The sequence below is a fragment of the Chrysochloris asiatica genome, unplaced genomic scaffold (genome assembly GCF_000296735.1).
Source record: "Chrysochloris asiatica unplaced genomic scaffold, ChrAsi1.0 scaffold00108, whole genome shotgun sequence".
In the NCBI taxonomy this organism is placed as follows: domain Eukaryota; kingdom Metazoa; phylum Chordata; class Mammalia; order Afrosoricida; family Chrysochloridae; genus Chrysochloris; species Chrysochloris asiatica.
This window is the reverse complement of record NW_006408626.1, coordinates 5,280,792-5,289,898: the sequence shown is the minus strand read 5'-3', so window position 1 is coordinate 5,289,898 and position 9,107 is coordinate 5,280,792. Positions and strand designations below refer to the sequence as shown.

Genomic DNA, 9,107 nt, shown 5'->3' with positions numbered 1-9,107 from the left:
AGGAGCTCTGGTAGCGTAGTGGTTACGAATCGGGCTGCGAACCTTAAGGTCAGCGGTTCGAAACTACCAGCCACTCTGCGAGAGAAAGATGAGGCTTTCTACTCCCGTAAGGATTTACACCCTTGGAAACCCTGTACAGGGTCGCTATGGGTCGGAACCGACTCGACGGCACTTAACAACATCACCTCTTAAAGGAGCTCTGGTAGCGTTGTTGTTGTTGTTAAGTGCCGTCGAGTACTGGTTACAAATTGGCGTGCAAGCTGAAAGGTCAGCAGTTTGAAACTATCAGCTGTTTCACGGGAAAAAGATGAGGCTTTCTGCTCCCATAAAGATTTACAGCCTCAGACACCCTGTACCGGGTCGCTGTGAGACGGAACCGACTCCACGGCACATAACAACAACAATCACCTCTTAAGGAGTACTGATGTGGCGCTGTGGGCTAATGCACCCGGCTGTAAAACTGTTTGAACTGCAAGGTTGGCACTTCAAGCTCACCAGCATCTCCTTAGGAACCCTATACAGGGTCGCTATGGGTCGGAACCGACTCAACAGCACTTAACAACAACAGTATCACCTCTTAAATAACTGATAGGGGAAAAGGAAGGAGAAAAAAAAATCACAGGAGAAATCAACATGGTTTTCTCTTTATTTATTTTTATTTTTTTTAATAGTGAATTATGTGGTAGTTTATGGTTTTCTCTTTATTTTTGACTGCTTAAGTTCAAAGACAAAAATTAAGAATTCCTAACAGGATGCTTTACTTTTTGACAATCATTACTTGTTTGAAAACACTTAATAAGACTAAAACAGCTCCAAAGATTATACATGAAAATAAATCTCTTCCATATCTAACCACAAGATCCCCCCTCCGAATTCGACCTCCAAAACCAGTGTTAGTGATCTCTTGTGTTTCTATAGTCACTAAGCATGTATGCACATATACTGATATAAATATACAACTACAAATAGTACCTTAAAATTCACACACTTGTAATAAAATCTATCTCATAACAAAACAATTATAAAGAAAAAAAAACCCAAAAGATATCAACAAAATTCATCCAATATCTACTCTCATTATCTTATTTCAGAAACCCAAAGCAGATGACCCAATTGCCTTATACTGTGAGTTAATGATATCTGATAGCCAAAAAAATAGAAACAGAACATTAGTGAACACTCTACTCAATTAGCCTTACAAATGAAAGGAAAAGCCTGAGACCCCTTTCCCTGATCCATAAATTGTTCTATGAGGAGTTAAAGGTAACCATGAAAACATGCTAATCATGTAATTTATCTGACAAGATATTTGTCAAGTGCTTTCCAAATTGTACTATTATTCTATGTAAGGTTGCATATTTTTAATTTTTACTCTAAATAAAAAACATTTCCATATAGCTTCCCTCCCTAAATAATAGAAAACAATGGAATTGTAGAATTTTAATATCTCAGAAATAGACTTTTTAAAGTAATTTACATAATGAATGAACTTAACATACTTTTATAGAAACCAAGTATATGTTAATGAAACCATAGTTTTGCAAAACATGATACAAGGCTAGTTGTTAATATTGTATCATATTAAAATGCTACATACCATTCAAACAGATATCTAGTAAGAGATCCAATTATAAAATGTAACTTACTGACCACATCTTTGCAGTGTTCTACACTCCAGTAAGGAGTCCTGGTATGGTGCTGTGGGATAAAACACTGGACCACAAGGTAGATTTGAATCTCATGATCGGTGGTTTAAACTCATTAGTGGCTCCTTGGAAACCCTATACAGGGTCGCTATGAGTCGGAAGCTACTCAAAGGAACTCAACAACAGCAACACTCTAGTAAATGGAGGGAGTGGGAGGACAGGAGAATGGTAGGAAAGGAGGAAGAAAAACACTGATATGACATTTGGTTTCAGAAAAAACAGAACCAATAGCAAGAAGTAGATTGATAGGTTATTCCCAAAGAGTAAAAAAATTATTTTAAAAAGTATTTTAAAATTGAATACATCGCTGAGATTTTTAAAAAGCTTTCTGAATGCCTAATTTCAACTAAAGAGCTAGTCTACTTAATACTAAAATTACCTATTTCTGACCCTTGCTCCCCAAATTCTCTACCACCTGTAAGAAACCTTCAATTAAAAAAAGGGGTAAACTCCCGTTTTAAAATTTTAACACCTATTCTTGTGCATGAACTTCTTAAACCCATTCATTATACATAACTCTTTTTCTTAAGCTGGGTTTCTTCTTGTTATGTTTATTGAGCTTTCTTTGACTGTTAAAAATTATTCTTACCATTTGATTACATTAATTCTGAATTAAGACTTAAAGCTCTCAGAAGGCAGGTAATAATATCTAAGTCATTGTGTCTGATGCAAAAGCATACTTTAAATATTAAAACTACATAATAAAATGTTTTTGAAAAGCTATAAAACCAAATTAGTTAATTTTAGGAAAAGCCAATTACTCTGGTTAGAATACGGCCTTACCATAAAAAGCTACTAACATGAGATTGTTAAGACAATTTTCTTCTAACAAATTAAACATTTTAACAATGTATAAAGAAATACCATAAGGAACTCTGGTAGCGTAGTGGTTACAATTCGGGCTGCGAACCGCAAGGTCAGCAGTTCGAAACTACCAGCTGTTCCGCGGGAGAAAGATGAGGCTTTCTGCTCCCATAAAGATGTACAGCCTCGGAAACCCTGTACGGAGTCGCTATGGGTCGGATCCGACTCGACGACAGTTAACAACAACAAAGATATACCATATATTGACTATAAACATATTAATAGCAATGGTTCAAATGAGACTCCAATTGGGCCTGAATACAGTGAGAAAGTGCGAGCTAAAGACACCATCTTATATAGGAAAGCTACAGAGAGGAAAAGAGTAAAAAAAAAAGTGTTAAGATTTAAAAATAAAGTTCAAAATCTTAAGCTTCAGTTTCACTGGCACTTATACTAACCATTGCCATCATCCTATAGTTTCCAAGGCTGTAATCTTTAAGGAAGCAGACTGCTTCATCTTTCTCCTAAGAAGTAGCTGGTGGGCTCACCACCAGGCTCTGTTGTTGTTGAGTCGATTTCAACCCATAGCAACCTTCTATAGGGTTTCCAAGAAGCAGCTGGGGAGCTTGAACCACCAGCCTTGTAGTTCAAACGACTGCAGTCTGATGCCCACAGCGCCACACCAGGACTCCTATCATCACCAGGCTCTACTGGCCTCTAAATAGCCAGATGAAGTCAATTTAGTGAGACACAATTTCCGATCAAACTAAGTTTTCGCCCCCAGCATTGTAGTTTTTATTCCAGGATTAGGAAGACATAGCTAGTCTTCACTTAACTCTAAATTTTGAACAGGGTTTTTTCTTCCTTGTCAGCACAGGCAAGAAAAAAAATGTAAATTAACAGTTAACTGTGACCACACCTAAACCCACTGTCATTGGGTCAATTCCAACACAAAGTGTCCCTATAGCGCAGAGCAGAATATGACCATAGTATCTAATCCTTAAAGGACTAATCGAAAAAGAAACTTTTGTCACATCAACAATAGTACAAAAGGACTGAAAAAGCAAGCAAAAAAAAAAAAAAAGGCCAAGGGGAAGGAACAGCATGTGCAAAGGCAGAGCAGTAATGAGCATGGCAAATCTGTAGTACAGTATTTGAGAGGCAGGCAAGAGTCACATCTGGGGAAGAGTGGTAAATAAAGCTGAACAGGTAGAATGGAGCCTCAAAAGTCAGGCTGAAGCACATGGATTCAATCCAATTGGTAACCAGAAACTATTATGGATTCTCTACCAGGGGAACCGACATGATAAAAACCAGCATTTTAAAAAAGTTACACTGTTAGTAATTAAAGAACATACAATGAAAAAGAGGCTGCTCAAGGCAGTCAACTAGAAACATCATTGCAATGACTCAGGTCTAAAACCCATCCACTCATTCATATTTCATTTATTTACTAAAAAGACATCAGAACTCTGGCTAACAATACTGCTCTGTAAGTCAGACAAGGTTTAAAAATAAATAAATAAATACACAAAAAATCTTGCTATAGAGTTGATTTTGACTTGTATTGACCCTCTAGGGTTTCCAAGGCTGTAATCTTTATGGGAGAAGTTCTCATAACACAGTGGTTAAGCGCTCTCCAGTTGTCCAAAAGGTCAGGGTTCAAACCTACAAGTCACTCTACAGGAGAAAGACATGGCAGTCTATTTCCATTAAGATTTGGAAACTCTATGGAGCAGTTCTACCCCGACCTACAGGGTCTCTGAGTTGGAAATTGGTGGTAACAACTTCATTTAATCTTCACAAAAGCAGATCTGCCAACTTTTCTCCTGGATCTGACAACTTTTCCGTTACCAGCCAACACTTAACCACTGAGCTACCAGAGCCCTGTGTCAGACAGACAGCTCTAAATAGCTGCTCTGCCTCCTGGTACCTGAGCCAAGGTTTCCTCATTGGTAAAATTAGGGTATCAGTCACCTAGATTGTCACAAGTACCTGTCAGAGCACCTGAATAATCCTGACACACAGAACACACAGTAGTTAATATCAAAACTAAATTAAGAGTAGTAGAAGTCGGAAGTGAAAATAAAAGGCAAAGCTCACAGATATTTCAGGAACAGAACCTCCAAGTGGAACTGTTTGACAACAGTTGAAAATATGGAACAAGACACAGGTGAAAGGTCAAAGTTAGGAAAAAGAAGATACGAAGTAATCACTCCAACCTGAAAAGTAGTTCCTAGATAAAAACTTTTTATTTAAAAGTTTGAAAATGTTTTGAATACATTTTTTTAATGTTTTAATTTCAAATACAATGTTTAAATTATGGCTTGAGAAGTTTAGAAAGCCCAAGCAAAAGGGGCAGAGGTATAGCAATAAAAACTCAAGTTTCAGCACTGTACCTGCACCAATCAAGTAACTTAATCTTGCTCCCACTTAGTGTTAAAAATCCATCTAATTCTTCATGTTATATGAAAGTCTTATGACACAACCTCCATAAGTAAATAAATGAGCCAACTCTATTCCAAATACAAAAAAAACTTTACATTTTCCCCAGGAACTCAAGAGATTAAACTGCCAAATGCTTTCTATGACATTAAAACAAAAACCAACTGTCACAGAGTTGACTCCAATTTATGGCAACCTGACGGCATCAGCGTAGAACTATGCTCCACAGGGTCTCCAACAGCTGTGAACTTTTGGAAGTACAGTGTCAGGGCTTTTCTTCTCAGGTGCCTTGAGTAGATTCAAACCACCAAACTTTCAGTTAGTTACTGTTGTGTGTCATCAGGACAGTTCTGACTCATGGCCACTTGTACAGGGTTTCCGAGGAGTGGCTGGTCAAGGGGTGAACTGCCAACCTTCTGATTAGCAATGCAGTGCTTATCCTACAGCGCCACACCAGGAGGGCTTCATTTTTTGCACCACCCAAGTGACTCTTTCTGTAACAATGGTGGCAGTGTTTGTGTGCCCTGGATTCCAATTCACAGTGACCCCTGTATAGGGTTTCCGAGGCTGCAAATCTTTATGTGCTCACACCTCACATCTTGCTCCTGTTCTAAGATATAATGCCCCTACTAAAATAAATAACAAGTAAAACATGTAATACAAAGAAGCAAATTTCAAAATCAAACATATCATCATCAAAAGTAGGCTATACTTACATAGTCAAGCTTTGTTCTAAGTACCTTACATACATTAAGATGTTTAGAAAGTTCCTCACAACCTACAAAGTTAATTATCTCCATTACACAGATGAGGAAACTGAGATGTTACTCCCCCCTAAGGTCTCATAGCTCAGACCACTACACTACATACAATTTTTCCTATACTCCTTCTCAGGAATGTATCCTCTGAGAACAGCTGTTTACTCTTCCTTTTTAATGGTAGGCATGGAACCACATCCTTATAGTCAAAGAGGAGAGTATCCTATTTTCTTATTTCTGCTGGCAATATTTCAAGAACTCTAGTAGCAGAGTGGATTACAAACTGGTCTGCTAACAGCAAGGTCGGTCAGCAGTTCGAATATACTAGTCGCTACTCGGGAGCAAGATGAAGCTTTCTGCTCCTGTAAAGATTTACAGCCTTGGAAACACTATACAGGGTCGCTATGAATTGGAACTGACTCAACAGCACACAACCACCACTTCACCCCCATCAGTCTTACAACAAAAAAATACAACAGTTGGCAAAGGTATGTTATTAAATAGTTCAAGGAAGTTAAGCTAAATCAAGTTTGAGTCCTGTGAATTTCATCTATCATGTAATCACTTGACCCAGTTAGTAGAAATGTCTATAAAGTTAGAAGCTGGAAATTTTTCAAAATACACAGTCATCTAGAAAGAATATATTCTGGGGGTCAGAGAGACCTAGGTTTAAGTCTGAGTGTATAATTTAATAGTTTTGTAGTCTTGGAAAAGTCAAGTGAACTAACCTCTCTGCACCTCTCGGTTTTGTAGGTTGGCCGGAGTTGTAAAAACACGGACACCCCTTTTACCTAGTGCTGTATGGTAACAGAGCAATTAGTGTCAAGAGTCTAGAGGAGGGGAGTAGTCAAACCACCCCAACACCTCAGCTCTCCTGAAGCTATTCTGTTTCTTTATAAACTTCCAAGTTTCTGTTGGTGGTGAAGCAAAGAGACAGATACTATCACAGTAATCTCCAAACTGGATCATACTCTTGTCACTTCTTTACTGCACAACTCTGGGGTCCTAGCCCTTCTGTACTTGGGAATGTTTGAGTGTACAAAGAATAACTGCTTTTCCTGTGTGCATTTAGTGAAATTATACTGTAAATGTTATTTGTGAAGTAAGTCAAATTCACTTCTACTAGAAAAATACTAAGTCCTGGAAAGTCAATGCTTCCGCCATTTCTCTACTGTAACTTATCATCATTCACATACTTCTCTAGTTTTTTTCCACAAACAATACTAAATAGGAACAAAACCCAACAAATTAGTTCTACAACACCATGTGCTAAGTCAGAAATTCTTTGTAGTAATGTTAGTATGGAGTCCTGGAGTGGTGCTGTGGGGTTAATGTGCTGGACCGTAAAGTCAGTTTGAACCAAAGGGTTGGCGGTTCAAGCTCATCAGCTGCTCCTGGGAAACCGTACACAGGGTCGTTATGAGTCAGAACCAACTCCAGGGCAGTTAACAACAATATTGTTGTTGTAATAAATTATAGAAAGGGGGATTTCCTTTATCATTTGACAAGGTTGTACTTAGATTTCATTGCTCTCTCTACATATATGAATAAATGTATTTATTCAACAGGTTATCTTTCAAAAGGTCCATTAATCACATCATCTTTTTACCAGTACCCCTGAGTTTCAATTAAGCTTCTGTCCTTTCTACATATTAGCATGAAGTCACTATTTCTTGTTCTTTTAGTAGGCATGCATTATGGTAATAATTCAAAAACCTTAATTAGGTATTGATAATAAATAGTATCAAAAATATTTCTAAACACATCTAAAAATTTTTCAAATGTTTAACTTATTTGGAACAAACAATGTAAAAATACAATCTCCACAAGAGGTCTTTCCATGTATCACTAACGTTTCCCATATTAGTTACAATAGAAGAAAAATATTTTATCAACTGATGGTAGATTTATAATTTATAATTTTTAGACCTTTAACAAGTCACTTAACTTCCTTAACAGTAAGAAAAAGTTTCCCCTGTACGTTTTCATCCCCTATACAAGTTTAGTATTTTGCCGATTATAGTCCTGCTAACTAACTACTGTTATGGCAAAAAAAAAAAAAAAAGTAATTATAGTTGTGATAACATACACCACATGGTGCAGCACAAACAGTAAAAAAAAAGAAAGAAATCCTACAGTAAACAGGAAAAAAAAAAAAAACATAACTTAAGAGCAAAAAGTATAAACATGTATCAATCACATGCCTGGCTGCTCTCAGCCATGCTTGCTTTAGGCCACCCCTCCCCCACAGGTATATGCTAACTATTTCTAGAACTCCAATGATAATTCAGGAGGCTTGCCATAAACTCCCATGATAAAACCCAACATAAATTCCGTGTTAATGGAGACAGAGCTGCCCTACTTCCCTAGACTATAATCTTATTAAAAAGGTGAGAACATACAGTCCCAAGAATTCAGGATTACAAAATCCACCCAACGTAGCAAGGGTTTTATTTCACCAAAGTGAAAATGAATCACAATGGGAAACCCAAAAAGTCACTCACTGTATCTTCAATGTGTAACCAGGATATTTATTGCAAATTGTTTTAGGTAAGTAGCTGAAAACACCACGAGGACCTAATATTACCCAATCTGGTGAAGGAGTGTTTAGGAAAAAAGGGGGAGGAAGATGATTACTTAATTATATAGCTGGAGGAGAAGGGGAGATAAACCATTCAGACTAAAAATAACCCATCATTTCACTCACCATATTTTATTAACAAGCTTGTTTAGATTAGCATAAGGTTCTTGTTTGGAAAACAAGAAAGCAACAGTAAACTTCCTAAATCAACTGTAAATTACATAGGTCCCAATGCAGGTAATATGATACCTACAGAGTCAAGATTTTAAGCAAACTTAAAGACACTGAGAAAATCTAACTTTTAACTAGGTTCCAACATGGAATCACATTATTCTAGAGAAAATGCTTAGGTAATCTAACAAAGGGAGCGTTTCTTCAAAAGCCATTATAACCTAATTTTTACATTAAACACACCATTTTCATAACATAATTTCGGCTGCCACTGCCAAGTGATGTCTATTTCAGCAAATTAGGAACTTCCAAAAATACTGAACATGTTAACACATGCATGCCTTTCCCCAGCTATGCCAAATAGATGACTTAAATAAAAGTATACACTGTTCACAAAATGACACTGATCGCAAAGAGGAAGTTACCAAGAAACCACCCTCACAACGTGGCCTTTACACTGTCAGAAAATTATGTGACTCTGTGCCACCCAAAACTTACCAGAAAGCTGGCAATAACTTTGCCAATTCTACACTTCTGAACCCAACTTCAAAGAGCCTGTATCAAATACCTCCTCAAGGCGAGAAAAGACACTAAGTTACAAATAAACACGTCCTGGAGCGCGGCCCCGCGGCCGGCGCGCCC

General features: G+C 37.5%; 1 protein-coding gene across 1 annotated transcript in view; it reads right to left on the bottom strand.

Annotated features, from left to right (window-relative positions):
* TBL1XR1 (transducin (beta)-like 1 X-linked receptor 1) overlaps positions 1-9,107 on the bottom strand; it is a 191,435-nt gene that overhangs the window by 181,522 nt on the left and 806 nt on the right. The window lies entirely within an intron of this gene.